The 25306-nt window shown below is 31.1% G+C and overlaps 1 long non-coding RNA gene across 1 annotated transcript in view; it reads right to left on the minus strand.

The window, feature by feature from the left end:
* Window positions 1–25306, minus strand: part of LOC145293362 (uncharacterized) — a 60986-nt gene that overhangs the window by 16373 nt on the left and 19307 nt on the right. The gene's annotated exons all lie outside the window — the stretch shown is intronic.

A 25306-nucleotide genomic window follows, 5' to 3' on the forward strand; every position in this document is an offset into this window, starting at 1 on the left:
CAGCTTCCTATGTCCCGTAGTTTTTTCACTGAGAATTTCAAAGATTATCTATCAAAACCGTTCTCTTATACAGAGTCAACCTTTTGCGTCTAGGATTCGCAATTTTCTGGCACTTTTTAGGGATGTCGGCCTTTCTACTTTATCACTGCTTACATAACGTGTTTGGTGCAAATTGATTTACTCTTGGATGTTCCTGACTGCCCATGTCGTATCTACGCGTTTTAAACCGATTTGCGACACACTGTAGATGCTTGAAGATATCGTTGTTGGAAAAAAAAACAGACAGCGTCGTCTGGACTTCGTCAGATCTACTGAAGATCATGACTCTTCATATTGGTCAAAAGTGCTTTTTTAGGAACAAAAGCAAGTTCAATAGGCCAAGCAGTGATATTAGGCAGTAAGTCCGTCGGAGGAAAGACGGAGAATTAAATCCTAGGTGCTCAGATTCAACGCGGCAAGGTGATGGAGGTTCAGTTTTTGTGTGTGGTATTATTAGTACCAATGGATCAGGGTCTATAGTTTGCTTGCAAGGTCGAATTAACTCGACCAAGTACATAATGTGTTGACTGAGCATTTTCTACTCTATTTGGTCAGAATTTGGATGATAATCCCATCTTAATGTAGGATAATGCTCCCATTTAGACATCTTGCAATGTCAAGAGGTTTCTGGAAGAGCATGACATTCCGTGTTTGGATTGGCCTGCAAAATCTCCAGACTTCAATCCTTTCGAAAATGTATGGCATTACATTAAGTCACAGTTACACAATGATAACATTTCAAATTTGGAAGACTTTGGACAAAAATTAAAGAAAAGTTGAATACCCTTTCCCCTGATTATGGCTGCGGTCTAATTCAAGGAATTCCCACAGGTTTACAGGCTGTCAAATTGCAGAAGGTATAAGCTACTAAATATTAGCTAGTTCATTGTGTTCCTGTGGTATTTGTGTTGCGTTAATGTCCTAGAGTTACATTAAAATAAAAATTTTCCATTGTGCGGACTTTCTTTTCGCCTCCTCAATTTGAACTTATTTTTTAAATTGATGTGAACACTCGAATATTTCAATTAAAAGTCAAATCTCTAATTCCACTCAAAAACTGACGCTCGATTCATGCAAAATTGTCTAAAAGTAGTCCGAAGCATTCAATACGTTTCTTTTTGAATTTTCTAAGTTCAAAACGAGATTTTATTGAATGCCCTTCTTTCCTAATGTTTCACGGCCAAATTCCATTCTTAACATTCACAAGTAAAGACAATCAAGCTTTAGTAAGGTGCATTCAAATTCTTATTGTAGCTGCTTATTTAAACTTTTGATCATAAAATATGGTCAATAATATTATATGATATATAGCAATAAACTACTGAATTCTCCAGAGTCTACGACTATTTTAAATGTCTGTACAAAAAAAATTCTGGAAACTTTTTGAAGGCACTTCGTATATATATATATATATATATATATATATATATATATATATATATATATATATATATATATATACACCGATGAAGACTGAAGGATCGGTCGAAAATTATGTACTTATAAAAAAAGTTTTTTAAATTTTTTTCATAATATTATTTTGTATTCCTGCACGTCACCAACTGAAAACGAATAAAGAAAAGTTATAAGCTTTTCGTATTCTTTTTTATTCATATATATATATATATATATATATATAAATATATATATATATATATAAGAACGCCGCCCGACTTTACTCGGTCATAAAATACGCTTAACTATTAATTTTTAATTTATTTAGGTTACGTACTTATTATTATAGAGAAATGTTTTTCATTATTTAACCGAATATGTAGTCGTGACTTTTGAAAAAATACGCTAAAACATGATAGTTTAATTCATGCAGATATCATATATTTTATTATTGTTCATTATATTGAACTTAAAATACAAGTGAGCTCAAATTTAAAAAAACTCCTATGTCCAAATAGCCAAAACTTGAAAAAAAAAAACTGTAGATCTTCGACCTTTTGCATTACTAGTTTAATATATAATTTTATAGATGATATATATTAGATATGAAAATGTGTATAGATAACATATATATAGATATTAAATATAGATAATTTTATAGATAATATATATATATATATATATATATATAGATAGATAGATAGATAGATAGATAGATATTAAAGTTTGTATTACGTAAGCAGATGTTTTGTTAACCTTATAGTATATATTTTTTATAACATTATGAAAAAAGATTCAACCAGTGTTGCTAGCTGAAACATATTAATTGGACGTTATCTGACCTAATTGTATTGAATTATTGATTTTGCATATTGTAAATTAAGAAAAGGTTTTAAGATAATTATTTTAGTCTGACATTTATATTCGAAAGTAATTTTGAAAGATTTAACTTTTCATTTAGTTATTACTTACTGGATATAATGAAAGCTTCTAAACAAATACACGATTAACAATCGAGAACACTTTAATATTTCTATTAAAATTTTACAAAATTTTTGCTAGTATTCAATCATTTATTTCTTTTCAACGATGTCATTTATTTCTGATCGATATTATAACGGGGGAAGCCTAACAGCAAATTAGATGTATTACTTATTTGTGTACATTTGCTATAAAACCAGAAATTATCGCCGCATTCATGATTAAAATATCGGAAATATAATAATGACCCATATAATATTACGCTTGTCGCTTCGATCGTTTTCATCGTAATTGTATACATATTTAAAATAAAAATGGAATATTCAAAATCGCGCCAACCATTTTTATATTAAATTCTTTTATGAAAATGGAATAATGCCAATCAGCATCTTGTACGTAGAGATCAGAATACTCATAAGTTATTTATCGCCAGCGAATTTATGTTGGGTATGAATACCAGTACTCAAAATTTATTTATCCCCAGCCAGTGTATGGTCGTACAGGTCATAATACTAATAAGTTATTCATCGCTAGCCAGTGTATGGGGGATACAGGTCATCGCCAGCTATTAATCAAATATTACGAATATATAAAATCATGTTTCTTAGGCAATATACATATATATCATAGAGACGAACAAATATGAAAAGAAAAAACAAAAATACAAAGCAAGTTCAATATAATATCTGTTAACACCTGTAGTCCGAACTATTTTATAATTCTCTCCCCTTCTTTAAACAGTGTCTGTTTAAACCAAAGGATTTTCTTTCATTCTTTCTCTTATCAGTCGCTCTGTGCTATTTTTTTCATTTAATTCACTGCCAGTTTAATTGATGCATTGCAAAAAAAAAACACACAATTAGAAGGTCTATGCCTGCTAATATACGATGTATAGCCAATAGCAATATGCGTATCAATATGCTTCAATTCATGAAAATTTAATTTATTTGCATGATTTTTACATGTTTTAACAATTATATTTTTCTTTCTGAAACTTAATAATTCAGTTGTCAATCACGGTAAAAAGGACGATCTGCAGAAAACCATCATCACCACAACCACCATTCATTTCTTGTTTGACCTTTGAAAAATATATAGTACAAAATTTTGTTTAAATTCAAAAATGTACTTTTTTGCTTTTTTTAATTTTTACTTTTTTAAATTTTTACTTACATTTTTTTTTACTTTTTATACTTCTTGCTTATTTCACCTTGGGTATCTTCATTGCAGCCGTTTCGTTATTTAAATGACAATTCTATGATTTTATGTTTTCATAGAATTTTTCTTCTCACCAACTCGTCAGATGCAATTTCTATCCGATGTTATCAACAAAATGTTAATTTATACAAGAAAAACCTAAAATGGCCGACTTGTAACAATGTGATAGGATTTCTTTTCGCCAAACGAACGCACCAGGTTTATCATGTACAAATCAACTTCCTGTAGATAACATCGGATGTAAATCGTATCTGACGAGTTGATGGGAGCAAAATTTCTATGAAAACATAAAATCATAGATGGGCCATCCCATTAATAAAACAGCTGTAATGAAGAGATCTAAAGTGAAATAAACAAGACTAATATACAAGAAAAAATGTAAGTTAATGAATTTAAACAAAATCTTATACTATTTATGCCCTGCCTTTATAAAATAGATATATTAAGCTTTACTCCAAAGTAATGGTGATTCAGTTTTTATCATAACAAGCTCAGCCCGTTGAATCGAAACGGTTTATATTGAAACTAACAATATTTAAAAAAAAATAAAAAATAATAATAATAATAATATATACATATATACATATATATACATATATATATATATATATATGTTTATATTTTTCAGAGGTGAAACAACCAATGAATTTTACGAGGTTATACAAAATTTCAATGCTTAAGTAGGGCAAGATCTACTTTTTATTGGGTTTTCGATAATCATTTATATGTCGCTGGATATCTATAAGCATGTTTCAGTCAGCCAGTTACAAGTAACTAGCGATATCTTCAGGCTGTATATTACCTATAAAAAATTAGTCTATAACCTAATGTGTATCGACATAAATACGCATATGTAAAACAAATACAAAGCATATATATATATATATATACAATATATATATGTGTGTGTGTGTGTGTGTGTGTGTGTGTGTGTGGTAGGAGTGTATGATGATAATGGTATTTAATGGTATCAGACTATCAGACTCTAGTCAGCTGGAAAGCAGGCAATCGGAAGAGAGTTCTACAGACGTGCAGTTCTAAGAAAGAAGTTTTCTGCATGGAATCTGCATTTAGGTGTAGGCACAGATAAAGAGTGTGGGAAATTATTAATTGTGGTTTTGTACTAGACGAGTGTTTTACGTGAAAGTTTGCTGAGGGGGGAACCATAGATTGAAGCCCAGATAGGCACTTGCCATGAAAATAACGATCAAACAGAGACAGGTTCTCAAGGTATGTTCTGCGGGAACGAGGTTGCAGGGAAAAGAAAAGGGCATTCCCCACTAAGCTACAAAGTATGCTTTTAACGTTGTCAATGTAGGATAAGCTGCTTCTAGCTATTTGAGAGGTACAGTCTTGGAAAAAAAAAACAATACCCAACTTATCCCTGCATAACACCAAACAGGAATCATCGATGAAGGGAAGTGTCACAAAAACCAATCGACGCAAAACAGTTTGCTCGTTACTTTAGCTAATAGTTATTAGGGAGCCAAGGCAAAGCCGCTAGGCCTGTCAGCTATAGCGCTGTGCTACTCGACCGCAGATACAGCGCAACGACATACGCGCTTTCTGATCACTAGGGCTGTGACAAGCATATTATTTTGCAAAAGAATATTATTTGCATATATTTCGTTAGAGAATATTCTTTTAACAAAAAGCATATTCTTTTTTTTTAAGAATATTCCTTTAACAAAAAGTATATTCTCTTAAAAAAAAGAATATGCAAAATATTTATGGAATAAGTTGTGTCGAAAATATGTTGAAATAAATATTTGCATACGAGTCTTAATTTTACGAAGTTTTCTTTTTTATATAAATTAAATTAAACATGGTAAAACCGTAGTTGTGAATTTACAATAACCTTTGGTTCCTAATGAGAGTTATTCTATTAGAGGATTATATTAGGGACGAAATATCCGCGTATCCTTTTTTTTGCCCTACGTCTCCAGGGCCGATATATCGGCCCCAAAGTGACCAAAGGATTGTAACTACAATTTGTATCGAAAAATAGCCAGGTTTAAATATGGTCCAGTAATCTCCTACGATTGGAACGAGTTTTTTTTTTCATTATAAGGCTATTTCAGCGAACAACCAAAGAAGCTTTAATTTAAGAAGCTTTGATAATTTAAAGACTAATTTAATTATAAAATGCAATAAATAAAATATTTAAGCTCCATAGAGTGTTCAATTGTTCACAGTATATAAACAGTATATACATTAATGAGTAGGGCAATGTCAAGAATATTCTTTAATAAAAAACAATTCTTTACATATATTGGGTTAGAGAATATTCTTTTGATAAAAAGCATATTCCTTAAAAAAAAGAATATGCTTTTTAAAAAAGAATATGCAAAATATTTATGGAATAAGTTTTGTTTTGCCAAAAATATGCTGAAAGAGAATATTTGGATAAGAGTTTTTAATTTATTCATTTTTTTAGATGAATTAAACGTGGTATAACCATAACGGATGTGAATTTACATAAAAAAGGGTATAAAATTTGGTCTGTTGAAAAAGAGTGATATTATAGGCATATATATAAATATGTACCGACATCTCGTCCTTGTAGATACTCAAAGCGTGTTAGTACCCAGGACGAATTTACAAGATCTAAAAAAAACTAAACAAAAAATGCCGAAAATAATTAGCACTCCTGCTGAACGGATGGCAAGATATGCCGATGAATTTGAAGATTACCAGTTAACTGGCAATTGCTTAACCTGCAAATACTGCAATATCCAGGTAGGAACAAACTTTAATACATAAAATTTGCAATATAGCTGACTAATAGATTGGCGTTGTTATAGTAGTTTTGTTTTTGAAATTCTATAACGGTAAATCTAGCTGTATTAAACTTTGATTGAACGTTGAAATTTACAATTTATTTTATCAATTTTTGCGTTAATTAATAAATTTTAATCGGCTTCAAATAACTTTTTCCACCCGTCCTTTAAACGTATATATTACCATTAAATAATTGATTTTTATTTTTACAGATCAAAAGTTGTAAAAAATCTCTAAAGCAGCTTTAAAAACCAACGCACATCTGGCAAAAAAGACCTACACGGCAACGTTAGGCGAAGTTCCTACTGCAGCAACTGATTTAGGAGCCAGTACGAATAATTTGTTCAACGCTGACTTATGCAAAGCGTTGATTGCAGCGGATATTCCGTTTCATAAACTGAGCAATAATGTGTTCAAAGACTTTCTTCATAGGTACACACATAGAAATATTCCAAATCAGACTACACAAAGAAAATATTAGGTTAGTGAAGTGTACGAAGCAAAAGTGAAGTCACTCAGAGAAAATGCTGCTGGAATGAAACCGTGGGCCTCGATTGATGAAACCACTGATGTAGAGCAGCGTTTTATTGCTTGCTTTGTGTTTGGCATTCTTGGGGTAGAAGAGGAACGCAGCAAGTTCTATTTGGGAAATATTACATGTCTGCCAAAAGTTAATCATTCTACAATTGCTGCTTTTTTAACGATTCGTTGCAGTTTTTGTGGACGCAGCAAGTCCTTTATAATAATGTGCTCCTTGTAACCACTGGTGCAGCTGCATATATGTCCAAAGCTAAGAATGCTCTTCAGGTTTTATACCCGAAAATGGTGCACGTAACTTGTTTGGCCCATGGCTTGCACAGGGTTGCGGAATTAGTCAGGCAGGCGCACCCAAAAGTAAATAAACTGATTTCAACTGTAAACAGTATATTTTTAAAAGCACCCAATCGGATCGAAAAGTTCAGGAGACTAGCCCCAGGAGTGCCCCTTCCACCGAATCCCATTGTAACAAGATGGGGTACGTGGTTAGATGCAGCACATTATTACGCCAAACATTTGCCCGAAATTACTCCTGTCATAATGTCTCTAGATTCAACAGAGGCCCAAAGTATATTGAAGTCCAAAAAACTGTTGGATGAGGAATCACTGCCATTTGATCTCGGCTTTATCGCCAACAGTTTTTCCATTTTAACAAAAAAATATTTTAAAGTTGGAGACTAAAGGGCTGAGTCTTTCAGAATCTATTGAATTAATTAGAGAGGTCGAAATGACACTTGAGGAGATGGATGACTCCCAATTTCGTAAAAAGCTGAAGAATGTCATTTCAAAGAACAAAGGTTTTGCTACTTTAAAACGTCTCGATGCACTTATTAGTGGGAAGGCTTTTGAAAATGAAGGAAATTTGGATGACATAGATCATTTAAAAGTTTTAAGTGCCGAAGAAATGGCCAGCTTGAAATATGCCCCAGTAGTCTTATGCGACGTGGAACGAGTTTTTTCCCAGTATAAGACCGTTTTAGCAGACAACCGCAGAAGTTTCAATTTTGAGAACTTAAAAACGCATTTTATTGTAAAATGCAATGAATAAAATATTTGTTTAAGCTTGATAGTTTTTAATTGTTAGAAGTATTTATAGCATAAAAATAAACGTTTTTTCTATATATTTTCTTGCGTTTTCGGCATTAACTGAAGCTTTTACAAAATCATCAATAGAATTTATAAAAAAAACAAATAATTAACCCTTTCGATCCTAACATTGCAAAATTACCAACTACTCAACTATACCCGTTCTATTAAAATACTATAGTAAGGCCGAAATATATGTAGGTCTTCTTTTACCTTAAATCCCCATGGCCGATATATCGGCCCATTGGAATCAAAAGGATTAATATTGTTGCAAACGTAAATCTAAGGTACCTAGCATAAATATATTCGCTTGAAGTACAGTGAAAATATGCGATTTATAAAAATAAATATACGGTAGCCAAAGAGAATATTCCGTCTCAAAGCAGCATATTCTTTTTAAAAAGAATATTCCTATGCAAAAAGCATATTCTTTTTAAAAAAGAATGTACCCGTGTAAAAAAAAGCATATTCTCGAGCATATTCTTAAAGAATATTCCCGGCATATAAAAAGAATATAGACCATATTTGAAAGAATATTGTCACAGCCCTACTGATCACACTACAATTTGGCGACATCTAGCTCAACAAATGATAGAGGCCGATCACCGGAAACATAAATCGACAAAACTTCAACTGATAGGTTGAGGGGTAAAGCATGACAAAAGAGACAGGAAAATACTCATCCCCTATATGAACACCATAAGTACCGCAGTGAGTAATATCCCGCAAGAATTTTCCCACTGTCACAAGCTTTATACAAAATAAAACATCAGCGTCTTTTCTTCTTCGTTGGTAGGATAAATCAGTCAAGTATAACCACAACGCTCTTCTCACGCCGACAGAGGGCCTCTTAGCAGGCTATGAACTCCCTCGTAGAGAGTGGGTAACACTCAATCGAAATATATATATATATATATATATATATATATATATACACACTAGCATTTCCACCCGGCTTTGCTCGGGCCCTATATACTGTTCATAAGGTTATGTGCATATGTATATATTAAAATATATTATGCAATATATAATAATGATTTAAAAAGTATGAAATTAGACTCATGCGCCACCACCGAGAATCGAAACTAAAACGTTCAGCTCACGATTTATTCTGGCTCTGCTGTTGATGAATGGGCTATGTTTACTGCAAGGCTAAAAATTAAAACATGAACAATAGCTACTACGTTATGCATTTGTAATGCCGACGTTCGACCTTCACCAGGCAAATTCAAGTTTTTTTTTTATTTTCACACTTTTGCACCGATTTTTCCGGGCTAAAACCCCAAATATACAGTTTTGTATGGATTCAAATACCTTATATATGTAATTTCATGTCAGTAGACCAAAAACTCTAGCAGGAGTTTGGTAGGCAAAATTTGTTAAACAAAAATATATACGTATACATATATATGGACAAAATTATGTGTTTACTATAAACTTTTTACGCAAATATTATGCAAGTATAAATCATGTAGAATATCGGCATGAATACAATTACACGTAACAGTTAACTAAAGATGAATATCCCATTAAAAAACCGAAGCAACTAATAGGGAATTAATTAAAATGAATGTTTAAAAGTATATGCAAATTAGCTAGATCTTTTGCTAGTGAATGCAATTCCACAACTCATATATGAGAATATTGTATTTTCTTTTGGAATAAAGAGAAAAGAGGGTTTTAATATGAATATAAAAAGAAAAACGAATTCATAGGAAAGTATATATATATATATATATATATATATATATATATATATATATATTAAAACCCCGTGATACGGCATAATGATATTAGTAAGGAAACACAGTACAGTATATAATACACTTGCATATAATCAAATAACTTTTTAAATAACACCGTAAGGCGGGGTAAATAACGTTCTCAGGGGCTAGGACAACATCGTATTCCACATCGTAATTTGAAAACAAAATGTATCCTCGCACCATCGTATCCTGGGGTTCTAACAATCAAAAATCTAGTGTGTTTTAATTTGATCGATATTTTCAAATTGACAGACCTATGATTAATGCTCTGCTCGAGTATGAAATGGAGTTCATCATATCCTCAAACGTTATCGATTCTCATGAATCCCTGTCAGGGCAGGATAGGTTAGAAAATTACTCATACTGATTTATTGAAAACGTTGATTAAGAGTATTTCAAAAGAATGTAAGTATACCCTTTCTTCTACAGTTAATTGTAGTTTTTTTTTTTACTCGAATGAATAAGGCTTCGATGATAGTGAGACTATGGTTACAATTTTAGGGGACTTTGCTTGTATATGGCCACATTTAAATTCAGTACTGAATTTTAATATGGAAAGGTGCAAAGAAAGTTCTTTCGTAGACACTTGATTTTAAGGGGTTTTTACCCCAGAAACGTTAAAAAAAAGTATGATATAACAAGATAGATCTTTACCCTTATGACTTTAAAGAGTTTTTTTTTTATTTCTACCAATTTCCTATCCTAGTCAAATTTAAGGAAAATGTTAAACTGTTATAATACTGCGAAACATAAATCTGTATTTTATGAGTCATTTTGTGAATTTCCATTATTCCATGAACCAGGTTTTAGATAGATTATACAAAAAACAAAGGTGTGATGTATATGCATCGTCGGTTCAGTATGTTATTTTCGATATATTGGCTCTGAAAGTTTAAATTTATTTTTATTGGGTTTAATCAATTGTGACATTATGGAAAAACGTTTCTTTTTTTTTAAAATAGACATTAAATGTATTTAATTCTTTATAATCAAGCTAAACATATCTAAAACATTGTTGTCGAAACCAGCTGGTATTTAATAAATTCTACACGCTTTTCTGCAGTCCAACCATACTGAGGACAAATAACTTTAGTTTTGCTTAACTTGTGGAGAGAGTTTCAATTATAACACTATGTTTTGTTGTGTTTTGGTTTCGGTTTCGATTTTAGCTTGTGGCACACAAATAATTGTTACTTTTGAAATCATGACTATATATTGAGTTCACTCTATTATATATATAAAAGTGAACGTGTCTGTGTGTGCGTGTGTGTGTGTATGTGCCTGTGTACATTTTCCTACGTAATAACATTGTCAATTTTAAGTGTACACACTCGAAATTTAAGATATAGAGTATTGAGATTTGGGAAAATCTTTGTAATCGGTTTCGGACAGAAATTTGTCTGTTAAGGGGTCAAAGTCCAACGATTTGACCTTTGAGAACTCTACCAAACCCCTCCACCAATTTTGGGTCTAAGCACTTGAAATTTTAAATATAGGTTCCTTGGACATGGATCTTACTTAATAACTGTAATTGAGCCCAAAACAATAAATATTAAGGGTCATAATAGGGGACAAATAAAAAAAATGACCGCTTCTTTTTGCTTAACATACACCTCCAAACACCCGGGCAACGCCGGTCTGAAATGCTAGTGTAAGATAAAAAAATGTACTTTATAATAATAAATACCGAATCTACGTAAATTAACTTATTATATGTCAGTGTATTTTACGGCGGGGACCCAGCCACCATATATATATATATATATATATATATATATATATATATATATATATATATATATATATATATATATATATATGCTAGCAGAAGTACCCGTCGTTGACCGGGTTCAAAAACAGCCTACAGAAAATGGGCTGTAACTGATAAAAGTATGATAGGTTATGAAAAGGACGGGGTTGTAAAGAGATAGGTTTTGATACTCTAAAATTTTACCCTAAGCAAAATATGATGAAAGTAAAGATAATTTTCGCGAAAATATATATTTTTTATATCAACTTTGTTTCCATTCGTAGCCAAGAGTGACCAACAAAATGATGTTTCCTTACAAAGAGAAAATGTTATATATATATATATATATATATATATATATATATATATATATATATATATATATATAATAATAATAATATACAATATATAAAAGTTACTTTTCTGGTAGAAAAGTTCATTTGTTTGTATTTTTAAGTAGTTTGTAAAAAAATGTTTTTTTGTTTTTTTACTTCACGAATCGGTTTCAACAAAATCAAAATGGCAGCGACGTTTAAATGGAGAGCCCCGTTTTCAATTTGAAGGAGGGGCACCTGAGCATTCTGTGTAAACAATTTAAGAGAGTTCCATCAACGTAAGGAATCTTTAAAAAACATATTTTAATGTTTTCCGTTATTTTGTGTTTGAAGAATATTCGATTATGGCATGCGTAGTTTATATAAAAATCCATTTAATTCGTTATCGCCTCAAATTGCGTTTTAATTTCGGTTCGCTGAAATGATTTCAAGTAAAGAGCATTACAAACTATTTCATAATAGAAAAACATGAACTGAACTTTTATTGACTATGGTAACATTTATTTCTTGTATATTTATTTTTTCGGGTATTCGTTTGTTGGCTTTTCTGCTGGACACTCTTACTAAATAATATCGACGAAATATCGAAAAACAAAGAAACAAAAAATCATCAGAAACATCAAAATGGGATATTAAAAATCAAACACGATATCAATATGGTATATTAAAAAAGTAAACACGCTATAAATATGAATAAGAAGAAAATCACGCCCTTTTCAAACAGGACAGCTTCGTTTCAGTTTTACAGTATTGAAGTGTGTAGTATAGCGCCGTGGGATTCAGGGTTGTACTATTGTAATGTAAAGAACATGAAGAACGGGTTGTAATCAACTGAATTCCTTCTAGTACACTGACAAAAAAGCTTAAAGAGATATATAAATAAAAATAACAATGTTATATAAATGTTTTTAAAAAGACACGTAATCACGTAAGCAGGATTTTTCCTTCTTTTGATACGATAACAAGTAACGTTCTTATTTTTTATTATTTATCTATTTTCGAAAGAGTGTCACGTGCAAACGGAAAAGGAAAAATAGTTATGCAAAATTTGTGTCGAGAATTGTCTAAAGACCCGATTTCTTTTTTTTTGGGGGGGGGGAGGCTTTCACTTTAATAAGAACGTGAATTTATAAGGTTATTGTGGGCCCTCACCGCTTTTAAAAAACCTTGTTAAACTTTGTGACATATTTACATTCTATGGAGTCAGGCGCGAACAAACACCCCATAATTGTATTATACCATATTTCTTTAAACTGAAACATAATTATCAAAGTATACTTTCACAAATAGATATGAAAAGTCTTTATTAAAGTTTATGCCATATTTCCAGGGAGTAAAGGCGCGAACGCAGACCCCACAATTTTATTATGCCATCCCTATTTAAGTTAAAACATACTTATCAAAGTATTCTTATGTACATCCATATCAAAAACACTTGTAAACGTTTTATTTTCTTTTTTATTTCCATACTTTGTGGGCCAGGCGCGAACGCCGACCCCGCAATTTTTATGAACCACCGTTCTGCCTGATCAAACATACCAATCCTGATCCTCGATACATCTTCTATCAGTATATCTAATCAGTTTTTGTTTTTAAATAGTCAATCATATAGGAGCCTATTCGTGACCACACACAACCACACACAGACGTGCAGCTTTATATATATATATATATATATATATATATATATATATATATATATATATATATATGTGTGTGTGTGTGTGTAATTATTTAGTATAATAATTAATAAATACCTACAGACACTAATGTTTTATACTTTTGGAAATCATCAGTGTAGGGCGTCACGATTAACATCAGTCGATACTCAAACCCGGCAACAGAAGCAATCTCTGGCTTCATTACCAAGGGCGTAATCCATTCGGTTACCGTAAATCGCGAGAAATACAGTTGAAATTTAGACATCTATTTTTAAAATGCTTTTTGCGTCTGTCAGAGTGATCTAATCATTATATGATAATCTGCACGTAGCTTAATTGACCGATTTTTATTTCAACTGAAAATGCTCAGCGATAAGAAACGAGTTCCGTAAATTAAAATACAATATCAAGTGTATCTTACGACGGGAGCCCTGCTAACACACACACACACACACACAATCATATATATATATATATATATATATATATATATATATATATATATATATATATATATACATAGTACAGGCTTAAATCATCACAAATTTTAAAAAAATAGTGATAGACATGCGGACTAGTCCAACTAATGCATTGTAGAAGTATCATTATATCTACTATTCGTAGAGATCAAATATCTAATACATTTTTTGTAGTATCGATGAATTATTTGTATACAACATCATCATGATTGGTCTACATATTGATCTCACCTTTTATATCCAGTGCTTTGCCTGACCCATCAGTCTTTTATCAGTTGCAAGGTTGAGTCAAAGGTGTAATAACATTCGAATACAACGAATTCCCCAGTGCGTATATTACACGACTGCAATGTTTCACAATTGTGAAAGTTACAGGTTGTTATTGATTAGAGAGTGGTAGTAGATACCATGACTCGCCATATATTATTTTTCTAAGGCGTGATTTTTAGGCTAGCATGACTGAGAGCATTTAATACCTCAGCGTTGAAAACACAATTTTGAATTCAATAGGTTTCACATTAATTGCAAAGCTGCAACCCCTGATGCATTTCCGCAGTGTTGCATCAATTGGGTTTCATCTCTAAGACCTCCCAGAGAACAGAAATTTACAGCGTAAATCCACGCAATCCATTTCGAATAGAACTAAAGTCGCACTCTTTTAGAGGTCCAGACATACCGGAATACATTCTACTCTCCTAGCGTCTTATATCTTTGGAATAATCTTTCTGGTACATTTTATTTTGACTACGCCAACATTCACAAATTTAAATGTAATGTGAAAAAACATCTTCCTATTCTAAGTTTGTTCATATAAATTAAATTATATGCTTGTGTAGGCCTTACACTTTAATGATAAACTGCTTGGTTTTAACCCCACACTCAATTTTTAATTAATATATAATGTAATCTGATTAAACAATTACTAAACGTAATCATAATAGCAATGTGTTTGACATAAACTCGCAGAAATGCCAAAAACATTTTCTTTATAAATTAATAAGATTTATGTTTGTTTATAGCAGACATGATTTTAAGTATTTTGGTGTTGGTTTAGATTATATACTAATTTACAAATAACTGTATTAAACTAGCTATAAAAATTGTTAGCACGTGTTTGATGACCAGTAATTACAACGATGGTTTTTATATCTTGCAGACTGACAGGTCAACAGAGCATACTTAATTCTAATAATGCAAACTCCTTTCTCTCAAACATGTAACTTTGTCATGCATTCCGGATAGCAGTTTTACGATTGGTATTTTTTGTCTTTTCTAAGTAGAAGACGACTTACACCATCGCAACTTCTTTTTATTTTCTAATTATCACGCTTGAAGAAGTCATTTAAATATTTTTGAATAATCAATATTCTGAACGACTGAGCATGTTATAACAGAAACACGAAAATAGGCTTCTGACTTATTCATGAGTACTGATGAAGTTCATCAGTGTTGCCCTAAGCACGTTTAAGCAAGAGAAAACGCATATAACAAAGAACATTGTTTACACAAAATGTTCAGTCTCTCTCGCTTTCATATATATATATATATATATACATATATATATATATATATATATATATATATATATATATATATGAAATAAAAATGACAATTAAATTTACCAAAATGATCCAAGATGGTAAAATTAAAGAATTAATATTTATAAAGTTATCTCAGCCAGATTTAAAAGCTCGATAAAACCAAATAGGAGATAGAGCTTTCTTGGAGTTTACTGGTGAAAATGGAAATTCAATTAACTTTCTTGAATTTATATATTCGGATTTTACTGTCAATGGATTATTTACCTTCCACCAGACCATCCATTCACGTTTAATCACCTTTTTCTTCCTCATATTCTCTCTGCTTCACTTTTTTGTTATCAAGTAAAATCTTTGACTTACTTGTTGCTTGATCACATACTTTTGCATGCAAATTCCGATCCTGCATTTTGCTAAGTCCTACCCTCTGATGAGAAGGAAAGTATTTCTTCGAAACTCCGCGGATAAAGGACTATCCACTTATCAAGTGTTTCCTTTTCAGATTAAATATGTTTTTAACTCTTTTTCAAAGTTTTTTTAACATGTTTAATTAACTGTTTGCTCATATATATATATATATATATATATATATATATATATATATATATATATATATATATATGCGTTCATGTCATATCAATGAAACTATTATTAATTTATATGCTGGACTTTACTAGCGATGCGGTGATAATGGCTTGAAGTTTAGTGTAAAATTTAAAAAAATCAAGTATCGTGGCGTCATTGTGCTTTAAATAGAAGCATTCATTTCGAATGCGCCCCTGTTATATCAAAGGGTCTACTGTTGATTTTATGCCACGTTTTACAACATGTGTGGTAATAAAAACACTAAAATTCGCTTCTGATGTTAGGTTGTATAAGGTGTTATCTTTGGCTCAAATCGCCTGTTCCTTCTTTCATCGAATTATTTCCATTAGCAATTATTATACTTCTCGAATACATTCCGATACAAACTTTATTTAACAACAGTTCCAGGCTCATAAGATCATTCGATTTGAAATTTCATAAAAACCGGTCCAGGCGTCTTAGGGAACGAACTCATACAGACACGCACATCGACAATCACACACAGAGTTTTTTATATAATAGTAGACAGATAGATTGCCTGATTTGAACTCTCTTCCAACCTCCCAGATATACTGCATAAGTGTTTAATGATATTATCACTTGTTATGATGCAATGTTTTAACGTACACTTAATGCCAATTACATGTACTGATGTAAAGACCTAATGTCAATATAAACCAATATCATTACATTGTATATAAAGTCGTTGGTTTTGTATTTTAGCGCGTACGTAAATAATTGTTTCATGAATTTACTTAACTCGTATCAATAATATACATATATATATATACATACATATATATATATATATCATATATATATATATATATATTAGCAGTTCAGCCCAGCTTTGCTCGGGCCCTATCTACTTTTAATAACATTATGGGCATATATATATATATATATATATATATGTATATATATATAAAAGTTTGACTCATGTGCAGGTAACCTACATCTAAGATTTCAAGTGTTAAGATCCGAAATTGGTGGAGGAGTTTGGTAGAGTCTGAAAAGGTCAACTCTTTCAACTTTGATTTCTCAGCAGCCAAATTCTCACCAAATCTGATGAAAAAACTTTACACATGTCTGAATACCCTTGATGTAAAATTTCAAATGTATTGACCTAAAATTTACTGAATAGTTATCTAGAGACCGCATAGGTCAAATATTTTGAAATTGACCTCTTGGGCGTCAAATTTTCAGCAAAGAAAATCGATTAAAAAACTCGCCATGGGTTAAATCTTTTGAACTTTGATCATTTGCTAGCCAAATTTTCAATTAAAAACTGATCAAAACGCTTTTCTTATGTCTGAATACACTTTATGTAAAATTTCAAATGCTTAGAACAAAAATTTTGACTTCTTAACATTTATTGTTTTGGGCTCAAATCAAGTTAAATAGTCTGATCCATGTCCAAGGAATCTATATCTAAAAAGTGTTTAGACCAATAAATTAGCCGAGGAGTTTGGTAGAGATTTTAAAGGTCAGATCGTTGACTCTTGACCCTTTGACAGAAAAATTTCTGACCGAAAACCGATTAAAAATATTTTAACAAAACACTATAGCCCTTATGTCAAATTCCTAGTCCGTAGAGTCAAAATTGACCGAGTAATTCGGTAGGGAAATGTACACAGACGGACAGACAATTGACACACAGGCAAATTTATATATATATATATATATATATATATATATATATATATATATATATATAGTGTCATCAACATACAATGCTGTATCAACTGAGCAGTTCGACTACACTAGCAGCTTTGAACATGCAACCATCGCGTTGATAGTCGCCAGTTCTACCTATGGGCCCATGGGATCGGTTTTCGTAAATAACCTTAAAAATGGCTAATTAAATACACACTTTCCCATTGCTTTTAATATGCTTGAACTGTTTTTTTTATTAACAAACAAACTGCGAGTCTCGCTTTATAGGTTATTAAGTAGCAGGTGACATATATTTACGATAGTGCTCTACTGAGAAAGGGTGGGGCTTAAATATATAGTCACCCACATACTGTAATGTCTTGATGTATATATATGTATATATATATACATATTTTGTTGTACACACACACATATATATATATATATATATATATATATATATATATATATATATATATATATATATATATACGTGTATGGGTTTGCAAGTGTAGGTCTGAAATAAAATAATATGAAATTATTTCATACATAGATTATTATCTGAATGTGATTGAACTTCACAATGAAGCTAAACATTCAAGCTCTCAGCAGTTCTGGTATGAAACTCTTTGTAATAGAAGATATTATTCCCACAAGCGGTAGTGTTTGTTTACTCTGTCAAGTGACAGGATCAGCAGAGGAAAAGAAAGAATACAAAAAGTTAAATTTGTAGATGGATTCTTTATGTAGACGTGACTTTAATGTGTATATAAAGAGGAATAAAAACTATAAGAAACACAGAAAAAACAAATGTGTGTATATATATATATATATATATATATATATATATACACACATTTGTTTTTTCTGTGTATATCTCATGCATATATATATATATATATATATATATATATATATATATATATGCGTGAGATATACCATTGAGGTTGAGAGCTGGTGTTTTGAATACAGTTCACATAAAGAGAATTTGGTATGATGTGCGATGTTAATGAGAAATAATTCTGGCCAATATTTTATTACATTTTTTAAGTCAGTTTAGAGGAAGAATCAAAATATAATTAACATAATAACACTCTATTCAAAATCACAATTACGACACAGATTTCTCGCCAGATCACCTTAGTGATGAAACGTTGAGCCGGGCCAGATGGGTTACCATTTGGTAAGGCGGGGCGTTGTACGTTACGCGAAGTAAAATACCAGGTTGGGAAATTGTCACTGTCTATCCTTCTCCCGAGGGTATATGGGGCGTTTTAAGCCGTGGTAGGTACCCCATTTAGTGATGGCGCCATGATGAAAGAAAATGCCCTTGATAGACCCGGCGAAGCATCAAGTATTCATCTATCGACAAGATCTGAATCACACTACAAACTCGTATAGTAAGTTCACGCTCAGCTGCGGCCGCGCCGGTTGGATCAAAAGATCTGTCTATTGGATGATGTTGTCAGATGAAGAATTACGGCATCAAATCTAAGCATCGTGCTGAATTTTTAAATGTCAACGAAGATAACATTAAAAAAGAAATAGCGGAATTATGCTGGCACATTTCAAAAGAGACTTCAAATTAGAGAAAACATAGATTTAAATGTAAGAGAAACATGACCATTTACATATTCAAAACCCCACTGCATGGATTCTTAGAACTAAAAAAAAAATCACAGCTAGAATAACCGAAAAATAACCAAAATTATTTTGTTTACATTTAGCACACTATACTCATTACCTCTGTATGTTCGGTAGAGTATTGAATTCGAATTTACAAGCGAAAACATTCTTGCAACCTCCCCTTTAAATGATGTTGTTGAGAGAAGCATCATAAATTGAAAAAAGGTATATCAGATCTTGAAAACGAATGTATATTTTCTGGGAAGTCGCACCAGTATTTTAATTAGTTTATAGCCTAAGATATTGGCATACAAAGTCTTAGTTCAAAATTAATGAATAATTAAATATACTAAAATGACTTTGATTATATAGAAATATCAGGGTGAGTGACGAAAGGATTGCCTATTAGGCAGTTAAGATTCAGTTAGCCATACTGAGAAGTATGTAATATAAGGAAACTGTATGTTTGTAAATGAATTGACGTGTTAATTTTCTTGCAAAAGATACATTAATAAACGCATTCGACAACTGCATCATTCGGAAAATAGTTCGGTGCTTTACTCATATTCGAATAGATAATATAGGATACAGTAAACCTGCTTGTGTAAGCTACACACATACCCACATTATATATATATATATATATTTAGTAATGTGATTGATAATTTAAAGATCAAATTATAATTAAATGAAAAATCAGTTTCATAAGAAGAAACAACAACAAAATCAATAATTTGTACGATCGTTTCGGAAAACAATGTTTTTTTATTGTGGTAGACATCAAGTTACGGACAATAATTTTTACATATAGTGTTTTTAACAAACAAAGTTTCCTCATCAGCAAAATATTGGGAAGGGTTTTTATTATATGTAAAAGACACCATAAATAAACCTAGCATTAAAAGTAAGGCAGATGTATCTGGAAAAAATTAAAATAAAGGTATGGATTTAACTCGATAAGAAAATTAATATGGGTTAAAGATAGAAATAAAATAGAGTAAAATTATAAATCTAAATTTGGTTTAAGTACAATATTATAATAATATTTTTTCTGATAAATCTCATAGACACATATGCACACATATACGTATATGTACAAACATATACATGTATATATATACATATAGACATATAAACATATACATAGACATACATATATATATGTATAAAAATACACACATATATACATATACATACATATACATATATATATATACATAAAAATATACATACAAATATTTACCTTTTAATTTTTCGCCTTTTATAAATCGGGAATTAAGGTAAAAAACTCATATAGATGTTTGTTATAGCTATTCAGCTTATGAAATGATAAATTTTCATAAGGAAACGCTTGTGGAATATTTTATATCCGTTAGCATGCTTTTGATTAAAAAACGCTAAAATTTAAAATTCGAAAGAAAGGGGAGGATAATCTTATTTGTATAATTAAATAATGCAAGGGGAATAATTAGTTCAATTTCTTTAATTAAAGAATGAAAGGGAGAAAATTAGTCTAACTTAATTTATTACAGAATGATAAAAAATATTATAATCTATTTTTACTAATAAGTAATTTTTAATGATTTAAAGTGGTTTATATTTATTAAATTTAAACCAACGTTTATGACTGCATGTGAAGATTAGTTCCTCTCTTGAATTTAAAAGGGTGGTTTTATTTTTATATCTTCATATTTCCAAATATTTAGGGTATGTTTTGTACATAGTGCACAGAATTTATATCCTGGTTTATATGGTTTGCAAGATTCAATTACTTGCCATTTCAACTTGAAAGAAATATTGTTATTCTTGAGTTGCCAAATATACTTGGATAGAGTAGCTTGGTTTGACAAAGAGGCATTTTTAAAAGAATATTTGTGCGTTGAAATTCTATCTTTTATTAGGCCAGATGTGGAACCAAAATATATTGCCTCATGTTTATTGTGATTATTTTCCGTTAGGTCTGGTACTGGATTTTTATATGGTAGGTTGGTTTGTAATGGATTGGTAGATTGGTTAAAGTTGGTGTCATTATTTAATCTGGTGGCTGAGTTATGGTTGCTAATAGATTCATGTAGATTTGGGGGTTTTGATACTGTGCAGCTATAGATTACATTTTTTTATTTTACATGAGCCTTGTAGGGGACATTTATTTTTTCTTCTACAGTTACAGTCTGCTATATTTTGTATAATTGTATTTTGTAGGTTATTAATTTTTTTACTAAGGTAAATATTTGTATGTATATTTTTATGTATGTATATGTATGTATATGTATATATGTGTGTATTTTTATACATATATATATATATGTATGTGTATTTATGTACATGTGTATATGTCCATATGTATATATATATATGTGTATGTGTGTATATATATATGTATATGTATGTGTATGTGTCTATGAGTTTTATTAGAAAAATACTATTATAATATTGTACTTAAACCAAATTTAGATTTATAATTTTACTCTATTTTATTTCTATCTTTTACCTATATTAATTTTCTTATCAAGTTAAATCCCTACCTTTATTTTAATTTTTTCCAGATACATCTGCCTTACTTCTAATGATAGGTTTATTTATGGTGTCTTTTACATATAATAAACACCCTTCCCAATATTTTGCTGATGAGGAAACTTTGTTTCTTAAAAACACTATATGTAAAAATTATTGTCCGTAACTTGATGTCTACCACAATAAAAAACATTGTTTTCCGAAACGATCGTACAAATTATTGATTTTGTTGTTGTTCCTTCTTATGAAACTGATTTTTCATTTAATTATAATTTGATCTTTAAATTATCAATCACATTACTAAATATTAAATTAGCTCTAGGATATTTACCTATCGAGCTTATTATATATCTAAATTACAACGAGCACTTTTTCTTTCCCTGTATTTTAATTAAACTAGTAATTTTACTATTACATTAAAATACACTCTGCTCTTTAGACTATTGTTCTAATTTCCTTTAAATTATATATATATATATATATATATATATACACTCATGAGCAAATAAAATAGGTCAAGAGTGAAAGAAGGATGAAATAAATTTTACAATAATTTTCCAATTTTACATGAATTTTTAACTGAAAATTCCTATTTTGTAGATCAATATTATTATAGCATATAATAATAAGTGGAAAATGAATCCTACACATGGTAAGATCGCATCCTCGCGAGGCTGTACAAAACCGAATTGCAGGATTAAGGCAGTCCAAAATGACTTACAAGCAGATTTTTTTTTTATATTTTAAGAAAAGAAAATGTAAAAAAAATCTCTTTCTATAGTGAAGCGAATTGGTCAAAGATTCGAAGGCGAACGCTTGGAAAAAGAGGAAATCTGGATCTACTCGCCCTAGAGAATTCACTTTGAAGGACAACAACAGGCTTAAAATAACTTTTTTAGTAAGGATCAAGAGGAAACCCATGTTGATATAAAAAAAAATTCAAGATAGGCGCTGGAAATTCTCTTTCTAGTGATACAGTATCTAGACGAATGAAAGAAATGGGATGTTCCTCTAAAAGCTGTGCATAGAAGACACTTTTATCTAAGAAGCACATCAAGTATACATACAGACTAGTTCTGGAATGTTTTCTGGTTAGATGAATCAAGATTTTATTTTGTTAGTTATGCTCCCGATGCTCCTGAACGGTGCAATCGCAGAACTGGAGAAAGATTTTCGCCAATTTTCATAACATCGACACGGGAATGGAAGGATAATGGTATGAGGAACTTTTACTGCAGCAGGAGTTGGGGAACTTATTACATGTGAGAAGTCAATCAATACGAAGGAATACATTCGAATATTAGAAACAGGACTGTCACCAAGTATCCAGAATCTTGGAATATCCCAGAACATTATTTTTCAACATGATAATTCCCCTGCACACACTACTAAAGTCATCGAAAAATGGTTTTCTGATAATTCAATTGATGTGATATTTTGGTCAAGTCAAAGCCCCGGTTTAAACCCAATCTAGAATATTTGATCCATAATTTCTCGTGCATTGGCGGAAAGAACTTTTTAAAACAATGACAAACTGTTGGAAGCTGTGCAAAGCGAATGGAATAGCGTCTCCTCTTCACAGTGTTCCACGTTGGTTGAGAGCATGTCTAAAATGCGATTTTATCCTAAGCATTTATTAAAGTAAATGTGTTGTTCTGTGTTATTAGTCTCGTTTTATTATTATTTGTTTAATATAGCTTTTAGTGCAATAAAATGTATAAAATTTGTTTGGCCCATTTTTTTTTTTGCTCAGGAGTATATATATATATATATATATATATATATATATATATATATATATATATACATAAATCTATATTTCAAAGTTCATCTGTAAATAACTTAGAATAGGTTTCCATAACGCCATTTTGAATTAAGTGCAAGAACTGTTATAATTTTAGCAGAACTTATTAGTACAAATAAGGCATTTACAGCTTCTTTTCCAATTTTCGGATTTAAATCATGTCAAAATGCACTTTATTTCAGTTTGATGTATTTATTGTTCCTATTTCCTCTGACGAGTTAAGGGCAAAATAGATTCACTGGTTTATATAATAATTGATTAATTCTGCGCTACGAAACAGATACTGTCAAAAATTCTTAATGCCAACTGAATTAAAGATCGTGAACATCATGAACTTTGGAATATATACTTTTGTTATTCATTCACTATATTGTTCTGTAATTACATTTAGCTTCTTAAATAAGTATTGGTATATCTTATAAGGAAATAAGATATATTTCCACAGAAATACACATATATATATATATATATATATATATATATATCGTCATCCACATACAGTACTGTTTCACTGTATCACATTTCATCAGAGCGGCTAGACAGGCAACTACGCCAAGCCACGTTCGAAACCCGACCATCCGTACGAAAGGCAAAGCTTCTAACCATTACGCTAATCGGCGGGTAGTTAATTAACGATGTTTTGACATCGTTCGAATACCTAAGCTCGATTTGTTTACACAAAGAGCATCGCTTAATACGCTTATGGTAAAAGGTGTATCACTTCCCAATATGCTCACCTCAAGATAAGGAGCGTTATAGTCATCCACATGCAGTACTGTTTGGCTTTATCACAGCTCATCAGTTTGGCTAGACATGCAACTACCTCAAGCCAGGATCGAAACCCGACCGTCCGTACGACAGTCAAAGCTTCTAACTATCTCGCCACCTTTCTTCGTGTTAGAAATGCCTCCAAAACTTAAGCGATAAAAAAAAACGCCTAGAAAGATTTCATCGTCATCAGAACGCAAGGTTTTTACGTTACTAGCATAAATACCTTTCTTTTACGCTGGCCACAGTGTGTTGAGTTTGATCGTGCTTATTTTGATTAATAAATTTGTTTGGACCGAGATATGTTCACCAGAAGTTAAAAGTTAATAGTAGCAAGAACTTTCTTGTCAGTAACTGACACATTAAATCATCGCCCATTAGCCTCCTCCCGCTTTTCGTCAAAATATTTGAGTCCATAATAACCCAAGATCTAGTCCATCAACTTACAGCTGCTAAACTTCTGATCGACCAACAATATAGATTTAGGCAAGCACGTTCTACAGCAGATATCCTAACTGTAATCTTTGAACGTATATACCATTCATTGGACAAAGTATGGAATGATAGAGTGATAACCCTAGGTATATCTAGAGATTTTGCTAGGGTATAACACGATGGTTTTCTCAGTAACTTCAGATCATACAGTACCATTGGACTATCTTCCTTAAATAAGAAAATAATCCAGGTTGTCCTCGACGGTCGTACATCTAAACAATATGATATAAATGCGGGTGTATCATTAGACTTTTATTATTCCTAATATTCATAAATGACCTCTCTGATAAAA

This window comes from Euprymna scolopes, chromosome 14 (assembly GCF_053919585.1).
Source record: "Euprymna scolopes isolate OS-2025 chromosome 14, ASM5391958v1, whole genome shotgun sequence".
Lineage (NCBI taxonomy): Eukaryota > Metazoa > Mollusca > Cephalopoda > Sepiida > Sepiolidae > Euprymna > Euprymna scolopes.